Below are 19,197 nucleotides of genomic sequence, written 5' to 3'. Positions count from 1 at the left end.
TTTAAAGATACTTCTGTAATATTATACAATAACATATAACGAACAATGCTTTGAGCAATATACTTAAGAAAGCTGAAGCTGAGCTGAAAATTGCTCTCAGTGATTTTGGGATTTTGTTTCACTTTTGGTTTGGTGGGTGAAGGAGACGTTGACGATGTTGCTTTGCTGTACAGAGAGGGAAGGTCTCAGGCTTGGTATGAGCTCTGTGCTGTTAAGAATGTCAAATCTAGGAGGTGGCATAGGCATTCAACCCCCTCTGCCACCCAATATGAGCATGGCTAACTCACTCTGATGTCAATTCCACTTTCCTGCCTGCTCCCCATAACCCTTGAAACAGTTGATCATTAAAATCTGTTTATCGGTCCATTAAATTTATTTGGAGTCCCCACATCAACTGCATTCTGGGGTCGTGAATTCCACAGATTCCCAAACCCTTGAGGGAAACAATTCACCATTACCTCTGCTTTAAATCTGCCAACCTTTAGCCTAAAACTCAGACTTCTCATTATAGATAACCCTGCTTAATTATAGATCTACACTGCTCAATCTCTCCTCATAAAACAAGCCTTTCAATTCTGAAAATAATCTAGTGTACCTTCTCTGAACTGCCTCCAATTCATTTGTCATTCCTCATGTAAGGGGACCAAACCTGTATGCAAGTCTCTACATGAGGTCTCACCAGTACTTCATACAAATGCAATTACACTTCCCTACTTTTATATTCCATTCCTTTAGCAATAAATGCTAAAATTTAATTTGTCCTTATTACCTGCTGTACTTGCATTCCAGCTTGTTTTTATTACCATTACCTCATTTGAACCTAGGGCCATCGTTTCCCTCTTCTTGTCCAATGTAACATTATCTAGCATGGCTTCTCTCAGTTTTCATCATTGGTCAGAACAAAGTCCTAGGTTAATGTTAAACACCATTTATGAAGGCTATTGAACCAACATATCCCGTGCTGTATAGGGTCTAATCCCAAAACAAAAGAGTGATATGTGACTACTGAGATCACAGTATGACCACATCCTACCTTAGAGATTCATCTACATATCCATTCAATCCCCCGTTCTCTATACTGACATTCTTTTCCATTTTAATGGTATCATGTGTTGTAAGCAGAAACATTTTGCCTTAGTATTTCAATAATATCTTGCCATTTCTTAACTGTTTAAAATTGTCCATGTGGATGTTATGTTCATAAAATGTAAAATATTTGTAAAATAGCTATTGCTAAATAAACATAAAATATTGCTTTCCTCAAAAACTGAGTCTTTGCTCAACTTTTTCTCTTTGACTTGCAGTATGTAAAGTTGACCTTAACCTCTGAATTGAGGCACTGCATTGACATCTTCCCACAGAAGGAAGAACTGTGACATTCTCAGGCACTGCATGTAATCACAGCCCTATACAATGGACAGGGGAAGTCAGTTTGATTCAACACTGGTTATTTCCTCAGAAATCCCAAGGTTACACTTCTTTTTTTATATAAGTTTAACATTTATTGTTTTACAACAACTGAACTTGAATGTTGTTTTCAAGCAAATGACCAGAACTTGGAAAGTTGAACACGCAACTCAGGGAACTCTAACTTCAAAACCTGACATGAGACAATATCTAAGATGGTTAAAAATTGAAACTTTGTTCTGAAACAATGCACAAAATTAATGATCAAGCAACTTCATAACATTCCATGACTGATTCCCTTAAATTCTATTTGTAACAATGCCTTTCTGTTTCAAAGCTTTCATCAAATTATTTCACCCACCAGTTTGCAGAACCTTGGATCCCAAGATTTAAGTCCATTTGATGTAGGGATATGCAGTGGAGTTATGAACTTGGATGTACAGGCTTCCTGAATACCCCACAGATCTTACTGACTGTCCAGTTTTCTGAGGGCAGATTGGTCACCCTTGTCAGCCAGTAGATATTGTTGCCCAGGGTAACACTTTGTAAAGAGTTAATGTTGGGAACTTCATTAAACTCAATAAGATGTCATACAGATTTGAATGAGGGTAAAGCAAAATATTTTAGCATGTCATGGAGTGTTGACATGTATTCAAAAAACTCTTATTAGTTCTTGTACCCTTGCCTGTTTTATAGATATAATTTGTATGGCTTATCATGCAATAAACTCCATCTTGTTTAGGTCACATGGGTCATCAATGATTCCCTCCTCTACCAATGGAAACCAAATCCATTTTTAACAGAATCACAGAATCATTATAGTATAGAAGGAGGCCATTTGGCCCATCGTGCCTGTTCTTCACCGGCTCTTCCAATGAGCCTTATCAGGGCCAACGTCCTGTTTCTTCCCCATAGCCTCACATATTATTTCTATCCAGATAATCATCCCAGGCCGTCTCGTTAGACCCAGTCAAAGAAAAGCAAAATAGTGAGAGCATTCTTCTACCCACAAATATCACACATTTGAGTCTGGTTGAAGTCAGGTTTAAAATGTTATAAGTTTTAGTTTGATACCTGATATTATGTTAGTTTTTGAGAGTCCTAATCTCTCTGTCAAAGCTGCCACCGAGGAAGTTAATCCTTGTGCAGCAGTGAAGGGATTGGGATAAAACTGATATTGAGTAATCATGCAAAAGGAATAATATGGTTCTTATTTGTAGAAGTTGGTAATCTATATCTCATTGGTCTAATTAGTTGAGATCTTGAGTTTGAAAGAGTTGAAGCAAACTGTTGCAAATTTTATGACATTTCTGAAAACTAGATTGAGGTTACGAGACTGCTTTTCCCAGTCTGCATTAGGCAAGAAGCCTTCGATGTCTCTTCATGGATTACCTCAGACTGACTCTGAGTGACTGAGTAACATCATCACTGTGGGTGCTGTCAATCACACTTTCATTTGTTAACCCTTTAGAGCCATACACTGCAGGCGATTGCAAATCTGCGACCTGTTTTACAGCCCACTCACTTTTCTGACCTGGAATTCTTCCTGAATGGGTGACAAGTTTAGATATATTTTGGTTTCTTGTGTTGCCCCTGCTGGAGACTGAGTTGTTCTTAGCTCAGGTGGTCACCCTAGTGTCTGAATGGAGTAATCTTGATATTGTTTTTCCCTCACCATCTCATATTTTGATGTCAAGTGACAAAGAAATTGTGAACGGTCTGCAGGGTGGACCTGGAAAACACTTTGGTCCTGCTGTTTTGTGTCACCAGAGTGCACCTAACCCATTGCTGTGGAAATCCCTCGTGCGACAATCAATACTTGCAAGTTCCAACTTTCTCAAAAAGAAAGCACCTAGATGTTTATGTTTGCAGATAGACCCAGCTCCTCCACAAACCAGTTTTCATAGATGAATGAGAAACTAATTTTAAGCATCTTCAGATAAGTATGGTCACCTGAATGATTATTCCTGTGCCATACCTCACAGTGCAGAGTCAGAGAAAAACAGTCAATGTTTTCTTAAGTAGAGTTCTCAATCCGTCAAAGATCAGCATCATAATGGACAGAAGCATAGTGTTCTTTCTTCCAATTTTTAGTTTTGATTATTTATACTTTACTCTCTCTACAAGTTACTGGAGACACGGGTGTGGAATTTTACATCCCATTTCCCCTCCCCAACCATCCTGTGTGCAGGTGTCAGCGTAAAGTCAGGTGCCTTAGTGGTATCATTATGCCAATTGCAGGCCCACTACCACTTGCATTTCAATGGCGCCCTGGGAGGAATTCAGCGACTACCCAACCCTGGAACAAATCAAGCTCTTAAGCCATCTTGCTCCATGGGAGGCCTTCTCCAGCTGTTGCTTGTATTTTATGAGTGCTGGAGGGTCCAGGCCACACTGGAACCTGACCTCACTGGAAAGGTGGGGGGTGGGGAGTTGGAAGAGGGGATGTCTCCAGCGATGAAACATTGTGCTCAAGGAGTGTCTATCCACTTTCAACCGTCCCTGAAGCAGTGTGTGATCTTCCTTTCTGAGCCCTGTCTCCTAAGGACCTGCCAATCTGCTCTGTCCAAAACCCCAAACGTGCCTTTTAACTTGGTTCTGGAGCCACTTGTCATTGGGGGTCTATCCCTGTAGTCCAAACAGTGCTACCTTTCTCAATGACACTGAGAGGCTAGAGAGCTGGGGGAGGTTGGTTGCACAGTGGTAAAGATATTGGACTGGTAATCCAGAATCCCAAGTTAATGTTCTAGGACTGAAAACAAAAAATGTCGGAGATCACAGCAGGTCAGGCAGTAACCATGGAGAGTAAGAATGTTTTGAGTCTAGATGACTCCTCATCATTTCAATATCTCCAGTAATTTGCTCCTACTTAATGTTCTGGGTTAAAGCAGACAGTGAAGTTTGAAGTTAACAACATATCATGAATAAGCAGCTAGTCTCTAATGACAGGTCTGTAACCAGTGTTTATTGTCTTAAAAATGGTTCACTCGCACTTGGTTCACTAATGTTCTTTAAGGAAGGAAATCTATTATCTTTTATATCTTGTATCTGTTATCCTTAGCTAGTCTAGTCGACATTTGACTCCAGACCCACATCAATGTGACTTTTAACTGTCCCTTTGGTCAATTAGGAATGTGCAGTAAATGCCTGCCCAGGCTGTGATTGCATGAATGAATCAAACAATCTTTTTGGCTGGTAGTTCTAACTATTGGGACTTCTTCCTAGATCACTTTTAAACTGACACAGGGCTTTTTGGCAAAGTAGAGGCAGCTCATCACAAACTTTTAAGATGGGACTGGGGACACTTCCTCCATGTAGAATTCAGACGATGGTTCTATAAGTCGCAACTGAACCTGTTAACTTGCCCTAAAAAGCTACTCCTGTGTGAGCTCAAACAGTGAGGCCTGAGGGATTTTTTAAGCAAAGGGGCATCAAAACAAGTTTACTCTTACTTACTGGCCTTTTATCAATATTATGGCCCCCTTCTGAAAATTATGGGTGACACTCAGAAACAATTGTTTAATATTTTAATCAATTTAGCAGATGATATCACAACTCAAAATAAAATGTCTCAGTTCCTGAGGAAACTCACATCATCAAAAAAGAATTCGAAATCTGTCTTGACAAATTAATTTGGATCTTAAACTGCACGGTGATTTCCTTCGAGTTAATTCTGATTCTTAAGTGACTGGTTATCAAACAATACCCACAGTTTCTCAAAGCAAAGTATAAATTTCACAAACAGCAATGCTGTTAGATTCACAGTCCAGGCTCAAATTGATAATCCCACATAAGATGGATGAGTCTCAGCAAATTCTGTCAGTGTTGAGATCAGAAATTTTCATTATATGTGGAGTCAGATCAGGCTGTTTACATTGAAGAGAAAGGTCAGACAAGCTCATCAGATTAATTTTCAAAATGATTGTTGTTTGTATTCTTTTATTTTCTTTATAATTATAGCTGTGTATTTTTGTACTTTGTCTTATGCCCTTCTCATTGTCCCCTCACCCCCTGCTATCTCTTTCATTAACACTCAGCCTCAAAGGGGTTTATTTATAGTAAGATGGAGTGTAATATATGCACTGCATTGATGTAGTGCAACCTTTGTTGACTGACATTAAACAAGATTGATTGATTGGTTTTGTCATGCAGCCCCTGTTTATGGTTTTGACTATCTCTGGATCTTCTGGATCTTTCAGCTAGTTACTGAATTAACATGTGCTGATGTCTTTCATGTGTTTCGCAAGCTTTCTTGAAAATCCATTATAATGGGTTACAAAATCTGATAATATGATTAAATGGTAGATGCACATTTAAAGCATTCTGGAACCATGCTAGATTTAATTCTTAGTTTCTGCTCAGCTGGCTGGTCCCTGCTGGAAATGATCAGAGCAATGCTATGTAGGGAAGGAGAAAGAAGTCAGTGAGGGCTCCACCAGCTAATTGCTAGCTAGAGATCTAAAGAATCACACAACACCAGGTTATAGTCCAACAGATGTATTTGGGAGCACTAGCTTTCATATCACTGCTCCTTCATCAGGTGGTTGTGGAACCACCTGATGAAGGAGCAGCGCTCCGAAAGCTAGTGCTTCCAAATAAACATGTTGGACTATAACCTGGTGTTGTGTGATTTTTAACTTTACACACCCTAGTCCAACACCGGCGTCTCCAAATCATAGCTAGAAATCTCCTTCCTATGTGTCTTGCATTCAGATAAACTTTAGCCTCAGCCGTGACGACCTTGAAAATTGGAGAACTCACCAATACTCACTGACTTGGCTCACACACATGGAGTAGGAGAGACATTGTACCACTGCCAGCTACTGTGGGAACAGCTGTAGCAATCCTCCTACATTCCCAGCTAAAATCAGTATCATTGCACAGAACAGTTAATAGAGCCGTGACCCAAAGCTCAACGACATGACACCAAGCTAGGTGATGTATTTGCTCACTGAGAAACCCACGTACATTACCTGAAAATAAAGACTAAGAGCAGAATCTTACCAGGCTCTGAGTGACGTGGAGTCTGGCTCGATGAGTGGCAGAATGGCCAAAACATTCAATGAGGTCCATTTCGATTTCAAGATCATCTTGCCATATCTTCTATGCTTTTCCCAAGTGGCGTGGCAAGATTCTGGTGAGGGAGTTGTGAATTACTAATCAATGATTATTTCTACTGATAAAAGCCATTTTAACAGTCCAACTCAAAATGCATTGGATTCCTAGCAAACTTGCTGGACAAACTAGCCATTGGGAAACTTGATATGGAAACCAGAGCGGGTTCATGGTGGGTTCAACTCTCTGCTTGTTCCAAAAGGTCTCCATGTTGGTCATCAGGTGCCAACACCTTGGGCACACATCATGGGCAACAGCCACATACACACATACCCCATAGCCATGGAAACTGGCATCTGACGTATGCCAGCCTCTATGAACCATCATGGCACATCTCTGATCCATTTACAGAATGCTTCTGCACTTCAATACATCACTTCGGGTTGTACCACCAACTCTCTGTAATGCTACAGCAAGGTCATTGTGTACCCAGGGACACTCATCCATCTCCTAGTCTGGGCTCGGCTGTATCTCCAGGCTCTTCGCTCACTGTTATAACCTCACTCATTCTGAGACAAATGGAATCTTACTGCATCCCTACCTTGTAATGCATTTCCTTTTTACTCACAGATAAATAGCTCATATTGTCACTGCACCAAATCCGACGTAACGTGTACTTTGTGACTAGTCTGTAAGATTTAGACCTTAGTGACACTTTTACAATTACACTCGATTGGTTTAAGTTCCAGTGAATCCGAGCTGCATGGAGAATGTACTAATCACATGTACGAAATGTGGCAAGAGGCCAAACTATAGAAAAAAAAAAATATTGCCCTTATAGCAGAAGGAATTAAGAGCTTTGCAACTAATTAAGAATTCTTGAAGTGTAAAATTGCAAAAATAATTTGAACACAAAAGCCAGGTGAAAATTTTATTGGGTTTCCAATTCAACCTTCAGATAAAAACTGAACATCATTTATGTTTCCAATTTGAGAACCAATTGCTGTTCACAAATCCAGATGTCTGAAAAACCATTACATTTCTATGGAACAGAAAGTTCCAGAAGCTGCTGAATCCCAATGTCTGCTCCCAATCTCTGGGCTGTAATCCATTTCTGTTCCAATTTTAGCTTCCATGACTCTTCAGTTGAGTCCCTTTCCACTGCTGCTCAGAAAAAATTAAAAGTATTATAATAAAGAGAAGATGTTTCAAAATTAGTTGAGGCATTTTGATTTGATTTGATTGGATTTGATTTATTATTTTCATATGAACTGTGATGCAGCGAGAAGTATTGCTTTACATGCTATCCAGGCAAATCATACTGTACATAAATACATCAGGGTAATAAAACAGAGTGTAGATTATAGTGCTACAGCTGCAGAGAAGGTGCAGAGAAAGATCAACTCTAATGTATGAGAGATCCATTCAAAAGACTGATAAGAGCAGGGAAGAAGCTGTTCTAGAATCTATTGGGAAGTGCTTTAAAACTTTTGTATCTTCTGGCTAATGGTGGAGGGTGGAGGAGAGTATAACTGGGGTAGGAGGGGATTTTGATTATGTTGGCTGTTGTCCTGAGGCAGTGGGAAGTACAGATGGAGTCAATGATTGGAAAACTGGTTTGCATGATGGACTGAGCTGCATTCGCAACTCTCATAATTTCTTGTGGTTTTAGGCAGAGCAGCTGCCAAGCCAAGCTGTGCTGGCCCCGGATAGGATGCTTTCTATTATACATCTATAAAAATTGGTAAGGGCCGTTGTGGACATGCTGAACTCCCATAACAAAATGAGGAATATTAAATTTTAAACTCTACTGAAGATAACTCTGCAGAGTTTTTTTCATATAGAACACTGTAATACAAAATAATATTAACTGTGCAAAAGTCCTTTGTTCTGAGTCTCAGTGACTTCTCCAATAACAGATACATTCTGAGTCTTAATTTGAGCAGATTGTCTGTATCATAATGGATCTGCCAGAGTTAAACTGAAACTGTAACTGAAACAGTCTTTAGGTCATGTTGAATAAGGAGAGACAGCATGGTGGCTCAGTGGTTAGCAAGGACCCGGGTTAGATTCCTGCCTTGGGCAACTGGCTGTGTGGAGTTTGCTTGTTCTCCTCATGCCTGGATAGGTTTCTTCCGGGTGCTCCAGATTCTTCCCACAGTCCAAAGATGGGCAGGTTAGATGAATTGGCCATGCTAAATTGCCCGTAACGTTCAGGGTTGTGTAGGTTGTGTATTAGTCATGGGAAATGTGGAGTAATAGGGTAGGGGAAAGGGTCTGGTTGGAGTACTCTTTGGAGGGTTGGTGTGGACTGGTTGGGCTGAATGGCCTGTTTCTACACAGTAGGGATTCTATGACTTCTATGAAATTCTGCCAGTTCTTCTTTAACAGTTCCCTGCAAGGCAGTAAAACTGGAGACTTTTCCCCTTTAGACTCCTTACAGATCAAGATCGTTTTAATAGTTTCCTGAAAAGAATAGGTCATCAAGTCTCCTGGTCATCAGCATTCAAGGGCAATTGGAAAGGGAAGTAAATGCTAGCCAGCCAGTGATGCCCACATCCCACGAGTTAATAACAGAAATCTAACCAGGCAGCATTATCTAACACATCATCGGCTGAGTGTGTCTCAATAACAAAAGCTTCCACATGTGTTTTGCAAACAATCCTTTCATGACTCTGACTAGATAAAATTATAACAAAATCAGATAAATGAAAACTCTTCATCTCTAGTATGTTCTTGCTGGGGTTTATAGGACTAGAAATTCGGTCCAGACTCAGACCCATTTAACTCTATCCCTCTTAAAATTTTAGAGCGTAAACTAATGTATGGACTGGAACTTGAGATAGAGGCCCAATTGGGAAGGAAGGGATGTCAAGGCTTTGAGTCTTCTCATCCATGACTTTGCTATTGAATGGTCAGTACACTGACTAAGAAGAGACAATCAAACCCAGCAGCAGGTGGAATTGAAATCAGGCTGTAGGGTCTTCCTCCAGAGAATGGTATCACATTACATTCAGGAGATTGCTTCTCTTTGTAAAGAGAACAATACGAAATTTATAACATGTTCATGGATCATGGTGCTATTTAGTGACTGCCAATACAATCTGGCACCTGCCCCCTCCTCCTCACTATTCACAGCCTGCCCTTCCATTATTGGTGAGCTTCCAGGATACCCCCAGATCTCCCTAATTGAGTCAGCATTTGAGATGGCTGTTGATCCAGTCCTAATGCTTATCACGACATTAAAAGTCTGTGCATTTTCAGTCTGTGAATATTTTGCTGTGAATTGTATTGAAATTTATGGTAAATACTGCTATGTTTATATTACTTTACAATTGTAATTGTGTTTATTCACATTTGCAAATAAAGTACAATTCCATAATCATTCATCTACCTTTTCTTCGCTTACCTATTGTCTTGCCATTTTAAAATGCTTCTGATGCTGATTTATCGCTAATTGTTGCACAGTGGACATCTGATGAAGATGACACATAGATTATGACTGTAGCCACAAGGTATCAAGACAGCAGCAATATTTTATTTATATTCATAAATACAGCACATAACTCCAAGTATGGATTTATTTATGTAGCTACAATATGAAACACCTAGAATGTATTTCTTTGTTGACCTGAAGTGAACGAGGAACATCATTTATTTATATGCTTGATGAGATTCAGATTGTCCTTTGGTGAGAATTCAAAACACATGATAATTAATCAGCAGCTCATTTGACACCCATTTGGAAAGCCTTGCAGAGAATAAACAGCTAACTTACTTACTGTTGAGTGTTTTGTGTTATACTGCCTTTCATGTTTGAGAAAAGAATTTAAAAGGCAACATACATTTATTTTGTTACTTTAGATATTACCTTGGATCGTTTTCTGACAGTTAAGTTAGTCAGTTCCTCTGCTCTATAACTACTATAGGAAATAACACAGTTAATTTTCAATTTTGGTAAATATTGAGTGGGAGGATAGTGTCTGGATGAATTACATCAGTGATAAAAATACGAAAATGCTGCAAGTATACAGCAATGCTCACCACATGGAAGGGAAACAAAGGGGAGGACCTTCCTAGTCCCTGAATAATGTGGGCAATGTGAGAAAATTGGGAAACTGGCATAAGACAGCCAACACTGGGCTTCGTGATGCACTTTCCAACCAATTTTTGAACAGTGAGGTAGGATTCTTATTAATGAGGCTTATTTGAATGCATTAACAACACATTATTACCTAACTTTTCCTCATTAGTATGATCCCATCTGCCAGATAGAAGCTAGATTCATAAATTCAAACTCCAAAGGAAAGGCCCTTTGGCCTGTCGAGCCTGCACCGACATAACTACCAATAAAAGTACACTAGTCCCAATCTCCTACACTTGTCACATATCCTTGAATGTTGTGATATTTGAAGTGCTCATCCAAATTTTTTTTAAAAGGTTGTGAGATCTCCAGCCTCCATTATCTTCCCAGATAGTACATTCCAGATTCCCACCAGCCACTGAGTGAAAATAAAGCAGCAATTCCTGATGTGAACACCAGAGCGGTTACCAGTTTCCTGCTTCAGATCTCTAACTTGAACACTTGGCACTAATGTCTCAGGGCATACTCAACGGGCAGTGATCCACACGTCCTCTCACCGATGCCCCTCCCTTCCCCCACCCCTCCCACCACCCCCCACAATATCCACAAACTTTAGCATCTGACATGCACCAGCCTCACTGCATCATCATTACACATCTCTCAACACTGACAGCGTGGTTCTACACTTCAATGACGCATGTTGGACAGCACTGGCCCCTTTCATTCAAACCCTACTGCAAAGACACTGTGCATGCAGGGACGAGCACCTAACTCACAGATTGGCCATTCTGCAGCTTAGGGATCCTCGCTTGCTCTCTTAGCATTCACTTGCTTTGTGTCTATTTCAATAGTTACATCAACCCTGCCTTGCCTACTCGCACTTTACACCCTCAGCCGGAACTTAAAGGCTTGCAGTACTTCTGGTTTGTTGCTGCTTAGCATAGACACGAGGCTGGGCTGTTGAAGTGATCAGTCAAGTTGCTGCATGTTATTTTATGGCACCTTGCAATCTCATGCTTACAGCATATGCCAGCTGCCTATGTGGCAAACACAATGCATGTGCTTTAAACAAATAGCCATGTGTCAAAGGTTAAGTGGGGGTAGACCTTAGTCAGGTTAAAGGGGGCTGCTGACAGTCAGAGGTTTGTTACACTACACTCTGGGGAGTGGGTCACAATCACTTCTCCAGCTCCAGTGATTACAGTCAGGAGATCAGTCAGGGATCTGGTCAGTCATCATTCAGAGCTGTCTGTCCATGTTAGTCAGGGCATGGGCAATGGCCAGTCCTGGGATCAGGTGGCCAGCCAGCTATGCCAAGTCCCATAAGTTATTAAAAGGAACCTACCCAGGTTTGTATATGAGTAGCATTATCTCATCCTTCATCAGCTGTGATGGCTATCAACAACAAAGTCTGTTTTCCAAACAATCCTTTCATGTCTTTGATGTAATATAATTGTAGAAAGAACAGATGAATGAAATCTCTGCATTTCCAGCATTTTCTTGCTGGAATCAAGGAATAAAAGTCCTGGGGAATTATCAGGAACAGTATTGTATTTGGGAAGTTGTGGAAATCAATGTTAGAGATTGGAGACAACAAGCTGAGATACAAAGTGGGCAAGTATAATGGGGGGGGGGGGGCTTACAAGAGTGGAAGGGGATTACAGTACATTCTGTGGGGCAGTCATCACCACTGAGCCTCATGGAGGGTCAGTGCAGCATGATGATGAGCAGAACTAAAATGAGCCCCAGGTTCAGAGGGTAATAACGAGAGCTGCAGATGTCTGGAGGATAAGTGCTGATGGGTGTCCAGTGAGTGCCTGGAAGAAAGGGCCAGAGAGTTTCAGGATGAGTCTGAGACCCACTATGTCAAACTCAACTCGTGTTGTCTTCTATGTTCAATTAACGTGATTGACAGATCTGGCTCTCTGATCTCTGCTGTCAGTTACGTAATGCTTACACAAAATCAAAAACATTTCACGTACTTTCAGTTTCTGCTATTGACACTGAAAGAGTTTGGATGATTGCCAGTTTTATTGCCTTCTCATTAAAGGTTGTGTTTTAATACAGTGAATAATAAATAAATGACAACTTTTACAAACTTTTTTTCATTTAGACATATTGTTGTTACTGCAGAGTTTGTTCATTCTGTACCGGTTGGATGCAGGTTCCTGATGCAAATTAGCCCATGCTCTTAAAAAACACCCTTTGAAAGCCTGGTATCACAAAACCTGGGAATAGGAACCAGCCACCATTTTTATAAGACTCTGGAATCAGAGTGTCTTGGTGAAAATCCAGGCTGGAATCTCTGAACTTTGAGTAGTTCTATGTACTTCACTTGTTAAGTGCTTACATTAAAGCTAGACATTATTATAAGAAATATCTAAAATGTTTCACAACAGTATGCAATTGAGGAATGTTGTAAAGCTTAGATTTGTTCTCTGTGGAAAAGAGATTTTGAAATAATTTAACATTTAAAAATTGTGCAAGTGTTTGAAAAATCTAAATTGTTTATTTTGGCAAAGAGTGAACTACAAAGAGAATAGAGGTTAACAATTCAAAAGCTTATTGTGTGGATCAGGCAAACCATGTTGACAGGAATAGTAATGGGTAAGACCATTGAACTGGATTACAAGATCAATTGAAAGGGTTAGAATGGATTCATGAACTTGTGGCTTTAGGGTGATTCGCAGAATTTGGATTACCAACTATGAAGGAATTTAAATAGTGAATTCAGCTGAGTTTTTGCAAATATTTATTTATTTGTTTTGTGGCATGTGTACTTCACTGGCAGGGCCCAGCATTTATTGCCCGTCCCTAGTTGCCCTTGAGACAGTAGTGCTGAAAATGTGTTGCTGGAAAAGCGCAGCAGGTCAGGCAGCATCCAGAGAACAGGAGAATCGACGTTTCGGGCATAAGCCCTTCTTCAGGAATGAGGAAGGGCTTATGCCCGAAACGTCGATTCTCCTGCTCCTTGGATGCTGCCTGACCTGCTGCGCTTTTCCAGCAACACATTTTCAGCTCTGATCTTCAGCATCTGCAGACCTCACTTTCTCCTTGAGACGGTAGTGGTGAGCTGCCTTCTTGAACTGCTGCGGTCCACCTGCTGTGGGTTAACCCACAATGTCTTTAGGGAGGGGATTCCAAGGATTTGACCCAGCGTCAGTGAAGGAATGGCCATATATTTCCATATCAGGACTTAGAGGGGAACCTGAAGGGGTAAGAAATATCGCAAAGATAAGAGATCAAATGATTTTCAGTAATATTACTAATAGACTCTTTCAAGAGTCACTCTTCCTACTACGCTTTGATTTATTGCCAAGTACTGAAGGATTTTTGTCATGTCTTCTCTTTGCAGGCTGCTGACATGTTTACATGTTTATGATATCTATCCCAATCACTATAATTCTTTGAAGCGTCACATTCACTAAAGGTTTTCCATTATTGCAGATATCATTGATTTTTTCTCAGCTCCTGTCAAATCACAGTTCATGATCATCCTGGATGTATGGGATTCCTGAACTAATGGAAGCACTTACTGTTTGTTTTATTGCAATCCTAATTGACATCTTTTCCTGGGAGATTACATGCTTGACAAATGCGGCTACACATTACAGAGAAGATCCAGTTCTTTTCATTTATCAGGGCAGTTTTTATGGAACAATGGTTGTTCAGAGAGGTGGTATACAATGCTGCGGTTTTTGGCCACAGTTTATCTGTAACTAAACTACTTAATTAAATGAATGACACAGTGACATTATATAGCGAGGTCATTTCTAGTCAATGCATAATTGGGAAGTGGCATTTCGTCGTGTTTGATTTCAGCTGATATAAGATTTTCTGGAGACCAATCTAAGTTGGTTGGCAATTCTGTTGAAATGTTTTTCAGCTGAATGAAGTCAGCTTTTGATCAAAACCATTGTGAAAAGGGCTGCGGTTTCTATTCAAGAACTTGGCATAGGTTAGATGCTCATTGTGCATTACCAAAGACAATGAGGTGAAAAGTACAAGGCAAAAGAGATGAAAAGAAGCAGCAGCAGCATCATTGATGAATATATATGTCACACAAAAAGAAAGAATTGCGTAATGATTCTCACGGAGTGTCAGAAGTTGTGGTATTGAACTTGTCAAGAAAATCTTTAATAATACCAATAAGAAAATGCAGTTGTCTTTGCAATTGATTAGTTTAAGGAGCACATCTGTTGTTAGTGTATATTTGTTGGGCATTGCCCAATTCATGTGAAGGTAGATGGGGCATCTGAAAGGCGGGGGTACATATGGTTGCCACTTATCGGTGGGTGTGGTGATGCAGTAGGGAGCTTCCTGGAGGGTGACATAATGGAAGCTACAGGAAGTGAACAACAGTTCCCCAGGCTGGCGAGATTGTTTCTGAAAGGGTGGGATGGCCGGGATGGGGATGGCAAGGAAGGTTGGATGAGATAATGGAATTGGCTAAGTGTGACAACTATTTGATACAATATATTGTGTACAAAAATGACTTTTGTGCTAAAAATGAAGATCTACTAAATTTGAATGAGTAATGTTTTAGTAAAAATTAATAGGGTGCATCAGCAGTATCCCACCAGTGGATGGGTGCAGAGCTCCTGCTAACAAAGACCTATGTTTAGTAAGGAAGGAGCAAAACAGGTTCGAAGAGCAGGCAGTGCTGGTATACTCTGCAGATGAGGGTTGCACACACTCCTCCAACCACTGAGATATGCAGGGCCCCAATAATCAGGGCCATGTCTCCATCATTCATTCAGTTCCAGCCTCAGTGTGTGCACCAACTCGGTGAAGGTGCTGGGTCAGCTGAGTGACCAACACATTACTTTAACAAGGGAGTGTCTGCTGTATTCCAAATCCCCTCTCATCCCAAACCCACATCAACCATGAAACTTATCATTGTATTCAGTACAGTCAATTGTAAACTTACAATAACAGATGATGAAGTGGTATCAAATGTGGCTCACTTTTTGCCAACCCCTTCTCTTTTAAGTCATTGCTTTTGATTTTTCCTTCATAGAGCTGCCAGTGTTGAATTTGCAAGCACCAATGGCATGGTGCAACTCGCTTTTGAACAACATTTGGATCCTAAGCACCTTCTGTCTGAATGCATTCATCTATTTGTCCTCTCAATGTCCCAGCATCCAGCACTTCCCTGTCACATTGATACTTACTCCACTCACCCAGGAGTCTGTCCCAGTCATTTTCAGTCATAGTTAGCATCTTGTGAACAGCAGGAGCTGGCTGGGAACTCAGAAGAATTCCCACTGGCCTCTGTCTGGTTGCCCTGTACTCCCCAGGGTCTCCATGTCCTGTTTTATTTTGCATTATTCTGACAGCTCGTTCCCACCAATCACCCTATGTGGAGACTCACAACATTAAACTTTGACTCAACTTTTTCCTTGTCCCTCAGTCCCAACAATACACATTAACGGTGTCCTTTAAATTATCCATGACCATGAAAGCCATGGTGATGGTCACTGTTAATTTCGCCCCTCCCATACCCTACTGTACCCTTCAGTGCTCTTCTGCAGTACCCTGTCATACCTTGATGATTTCCCCCACCACCATCCTTGTCCCTGTTTCAACACATGCCTCTGCTTTTCCCCTATCAGCCTTGATTGCTGCACCTCCTTTCTGGCAGTGAGCTTTACTTGTCCCTACAGCCCCTCCTTGCTACTTCTCACCATCAATGAATAGACTGCATTTGCCCCAGATCTCTGAGCTTCTTCAAAAGACAGCACCCTAAAGTGTGATGACCAGATCCTTGATCACTCTGTGCAGCTCCCTGACTGACAATCCGCGATTCCCTGACTGCTAGTCATGGAGTTTCAGGACAGACCATTGTGATTGCCCACTCATTCATTCTCAATGGTGGTCCCTCCCAGACAAGGATGACTCTCTTCCACTTTCAGGATGAGTCCGTATGTGGCTGTATGGTTCAATGTGACTTCCACAGATTCTGTTTCACTTGGGGGCAAAAGGTGGTCACGAGAAGGAATGGGTGGGGCATTGATGTGGCAGAACACTTCTTTCGCTGTTTTGACCTGGATTCTACTTTTTTCTGAGATGCTCAATGCATTCCCAGATGCCCCTCCTCCATTTGGATAGTCTTAGGCCAGTGATTCCCAGGTGTCTGTGGGAAATGCTGCACTCTGCCAGTGAGGCCTTAAGGGTATCCCTGAAGCACTTCCCCTGTCCACCTGGGGCTCGCCTACCATTTCCGAGCTGGGAGAGCAGCTGCTTGGGAAGTCTTGTGTCAGTCATGCGGACAACGTGCCCAGCCCATTACAACCAATCAAGGGTGGGCAGTGCCTCGATGCTGGGGATGTTGGCCTGGTCAAAGAAGCTGGAGTTTCTTCTCTCCTCCTGTGGATTCACAGGAACTTGCGCAGGCAGCATTGATGGTGTTGCTCCAGCTTTGAGGTGTCTGCTGTGTTTGACGTATCCCCTGAATGTGCCCAGTTTGAGATGTACAGTTAATAAGGTCATTAATAAGCAATATGCTCCTTTAAAAGGCAATTTGCCACTGCCTTGATAGAATCTCACCTCAACGCCCGGAATTTGCTCAAAATATGCAGTGAGTTTTTCCTGGAGTCGGACTGGGCCTCACTGGATTTCCCGTACAACTCTGCCACATATCCTGCCATTGCCCACATCATTCAGGCCCCTATATGATCGCTAAGAAACTCGAACCCCAAAATAAAAAGTCTTGCCATAGACTAAGAAAAACAATTAGAAAACTGTTTAGTTTGATGATAATGTTAAAATTACAACAGGAGGTTTTGAAGAGAATAAAGCATAATCAATCGTGATCGATTCATGAGTGGAACTGGATCAATGTCACCTCAATGTATTGGCTGTGCTGGACTACACCTTCCCCCTTCTTCAGACTGTGGCTGGTAAGATGATCTGAAACTTTAAAAATTTTCCACAGTAATTGATTTTAATCACTCTGAACATTTTTGCTTCGCCCTGCAAACTTTTAAAGCCTGAGTTGTAATTGACATTGATTTGAAACTAATTTCGACTGAGTTTAAGCAAATTGCTGCAGCAGGAGATGCAGCCCTGGGCCTGAAGCTATGGGTTCAATTGACTCTCCTGGTCATTGATGATTAATGCTGGACTCATTCAACCACGGCTTCGTGAGCACCCGGGAATCTGAGGGCAATGTGATTACTCCTCCGTCCCCCTAAACAAGTGGAATTGGCAGCAACTTCCAACTTCAAGAACCCAGGGCATTGGTATGGGTGAAGAGACTTTTCAAGTATTTTTCATTTTTTTCATTGCTCAGACCTTTCCGTACAGGATATCATGCTGAAGTTGTCCAGGACATTGGAGATAGTGAGGATTGCAGAAGCTGGAAAGTCAGAGTCGATTAAATGTGGAGCTGGAAAAAGCACAGCAGATCAAGCAGCATCAGAAGAGCAGGAGAGTCAGTGTTTCAGGAAGGACCCTTCATCAGGACTCAATGCCTGAAATACCGACTCTCCTGCTTCTCTGCTGCTGCTTGACCTGCTGTGTTTTTCCAACTCCACATTTTATTGACTCTATACAGGATATTGTTGAGCCCTCTTTTGGAGTATGTGTCTAGTTCTGGTTGCATTGATATACGAAGGATATTATTAAGCTGGAGAAGATTCAGAAGGGAATTACCAGAACTTTGCTGGGAATGGAAGGTTTGAGTAAGAGAGGCAGGATAGGCTGGGACCTTTTTCACTGGAGAATAGGAGGTTGAGAGGTGACCCTAGAGAAATTTATAAAACAATGAGGGGTATAGATCAGGTGAAAAGCAAGTCCCTTTTCCCTACGTTTGAGGATTTCAAGATGAAAGGACATACTTTGAGGTGAGAGGAGAAAGATTTAAAAAAGACATGAGTTGCATTTTTTTACAGAGAATGGTCCATGTGTGGAATGAACTTCCACAGGATGTAGTGAATGTAAATACATTACAACATTAAAAATAATTTCAATAATTACATGAATAGGAAATATTTGGAGGGATATGGGCCAAGTGCAGGCAGCTGGGACTAGTTTAGTTTGGGATTATGATAGGCATGATTCCTGATGAGGGGCTTATGTCCAAACCATCGACTCTCCTGCTCCTCAGTTGCTGCCTGACCCGCTGTGCTTTTTCGACTCTGACGTCCAGCATCTGCAGTCCTCACTTTCTCCGATTATGACAAGCATGGTCTGGTTGGACCGTAGTGTCTATTTCCATGCTTTATGACTCTATGATCAAAGTTTGTGAGAAGATTTGTAGCTTGGGTGCTCATTGTTGTAGTTCTGTTCGCCGAGCTGGGAATTTGTGTTGCAGACGTTTCATCCCCTGTCTAGTTGACATCCTCAGTGCTTGGGAGCCTCCTGTAAAGCGCTTCTGTGATCTTTCCTCCAGCATTTGTAGTGGTTTGAATCTGCCGCTTCTGGTTGTCAGTTCCAGCTGTTCGCTGCAGTGGCCATATATTGGGTCCAGGTCGATGTGCTTATTGATTGAATCTGTGGATGAGTGCCATGCCTCGAGGAATTCCCTGGCTGTTCTCTGTTTGGCTTGTCCTATAATAGTAATGTTGTCCCAGTCGAATTCATGTTGCTTGTCATCTGCGTGTGTGGCTACTAAGGATAGCTGGTCGCTATCCTTAGTAGCCACACAC

General features: G+C 41.4%; 1 long non-coding RNA gene across 1 annotated transcript in view; it reads right to left on the bottom strand.

Annotated features, from left to right (window-relative positions):
• Nucleotides 1-13,679: 13,679 nt before the first annotated feature.
• LOC122565086 overlaps nucleotides 13,680-19,197 on the bottom strand; it is a 16,717-nt gene continuing 11,199 nt past the window's right edge. The window contains exon 3 of the long non-coding RNA XR_006316076.1: nucleotides 13,680-13,754. This is a non-coding gene — a long non-coding RNA (uncharacterized LOC122565086). The remainder of the gene's footprint in view (nucleotides 13,755-19,197) is intronic.

The sequence above is a fragment of the Chiloscyllium plagiosum genome, chromosome 31 (assembly GCF_004010195.1).
Source record: "Chiloscyllium plagiosum isolate BGI_BamShark_2017 chromosome 31, ASM401019v2, whole genome shotgun sequence".
Taxonomy (NCBI): Eukaryota; Metazoa; Chordata; class Chondrichthyes; order Orectolobiformes; family Hemiscylliidae; genus Chiloscyllium; species Chiloscyllium plagiosum.
This window is presented reverse-complemented; position numbering and strand designations above follow the sequence as displayed.